General features: G+C 36.9%; 1 non-coding gene across 1 annotated transcript in view; it reads left to right on the top strand.

Moving 5' to 3' along the window:
* Positions 1 to 32, top strand: part of TRNAG-GCC (transfer RNA glycine (anticodon GCC)) — a 71-nt gene extending 39 nt beyond the window's left edge. Inside the window, exon 1 of the tRNA in view lies at positions 1 to 32. This exon is cut by the window's left edge and continues 39 nt beyond it. This is a non-coding gene — a tRNA (tRNA-Gly).
* Positions 33 to 1,973: the final 1,941 nt, after the last annotated feature.

Below are 1,973 nucleotides of genomic sequence, written 5' to 3'. Positions count from 1 at the left end.
GGGCGGCCCGGGTTCGATTCCCGGCCGATGCAATGGAATTTTGTTCATTCCAGAGAAGAGGAGATTCCTTTGAGACGCAGTCGTCAATCGTAGAGCAGAAGTCCATGACTTTCATTTTAAGTTTCAATTACGGAACTGTCGGTGTCCCGTCTTCTCCCCCTCTGCAGAAATGTAGAGACAGTCAGATGACGGACGTAAAATGCTAACGGAAATTTCCCGGAACTTTAGATAATAATTTCGGTTCAGGGGCGTTTTACCTTCCGAGAAAGTTTCTGCCAAGAAGAAGTCTTGAACCCACGACCTTCCGTTCAGCAATCAAACACAAGTCTTCAACACAACGCTGCTCATGCTTGTTTTATGCTATGCTTTCGAGAGATGAAGCACATGCATATCTCTATCAGTGGGTGAAAAGTGTTATGTATTTTCTCGAGTTTTGAGAATATAGTTTTTATTTTTTCCTAGTTTGTAGTTTTTTAATGGGAGTTTTTATTTATTTTAAATTAAAGTTTAATTTTTATTGTTTAAGCCATCGCAATGCAAAACTACCATATTGTGTTGCCAAAAATTGATATATATATAAAGTATATATATTTTATGTGTAACAATGAACATTTTTATTTGTGATATTGGTAATTTAGAAAATAATAACTGATTTCGAAGTTATTGTAATTCTTCTGATTATAATATTGTATTCCATATCTGCCCATTGCAATAGATTTCTAGATAGCATCATTTGTATAAGAGAGTTATTTATTATTCGTCATTTTCCTAATGTTCAATATTAGCTATGATATTAGTAGTGGGGTTTACGGGGGGGACAGCGCAACTTTTAAGTGTAGAAAAGGCGAGGCTATTTGATTGAACAATCAGATTTGCTTATACTTAAAACAAAGCCAAGAGAGGCCTATACCCCAATTTTTCAGGTGTGATATGCTCTGATTTTTAAGAAATTCTGAATTTCTAGTGTAGAAAAGGCGAGGGCTCAACAGATAGATTTGCTTATACTTAAAATTATGCCAAGTTCCCATATGATCTTATTGCTTATAGTGTGTTTTTCTGTCAAAATCCCAGGAATTGAATTTTAGTGTAGAAATGGTGATCCCCCCCCCCCCCCTCAGATTGATTCTGCTATGTATATTAATATAAAGCTTATAGTTACTGGGTTCTGAGGCCCAGTGGAGTGTGGTGCATAGCCCCATGGTTTTTATTGCCTTGCAATCAGGAGGCCTCTGGGTTTGAATCCTGATAAAATGTGAAGCCTCTCCAGATGGCGAAATGTTAATATTGTTGCTTTGTAAGCAAAAGGCTCGGGTTTGAGTCCTGATAAAATGTGAAGCCTCTCCTGATGGCAAAATGTTAATATTGTTGTCTTGTAAACAAGGGGTTCTGGGTTCGAGTCCTGATAGATTGAAATATATACAACTGCCCACACATAAGATATTCACTGCTAGCTGATAATACAGTTGAGGTTTGTGTGTTGTACAACAGGATAATAGAACAAATATCTTCTAGAATTGCTCCGTGACTCTCTCATTTCTTACATCATAAACATATGATTTTTCCCCTATGAGAATGACACTACATATGGTGTCTTCAGGTAAGGCCTCATGGAATTCACAGATAATTTTAATGTTTGTCCTGTCATTAACCACAACCTGTTTCCTTTTTGAAGCGTTGATGACAAACATGGGTCTCCGTGCTTTGAATTCATCTGGTGTGTAATACATGTCAGTACTGCCAGTAGTGACCCTCTTGAAAGCCGAAAAAGCTTCATATAATTTGAGGAAATCATCCTTGGACATGTCTAAATTGTAATTTTCTCTAGGAAATACCTCATTTCTGCCATTTTTAAGATATATGTTCTTGATGTTGCAGCTATCAAATTTGCTTGAATTTTTTTCCTGATTATTGTGTCTCCCAGTCTGAAACAGTACCACCACAAAATCAGGCATGTCATATTGAATACTGGAGAA

This window comes from Lepisma saccharinum, chromosome 25 (assembly GCF_977018435.1).
Source record: "Lepisma saccharinum chromosome 25, izLepSacc3.1, whole genome shotgun sequence".
NCBI classification, from domain to species: domain Eukaryota; kingdom Metazoa; phylum Arthropoda; class Insecta; order Zygentoma; family Lepismatidae; genus Lepisma; species Lepisma saccharinum.
Note: the sequence above shows the minus strand (reverse complement) of the source record. Positions and strands in the feature narration are given on the sequence as shown.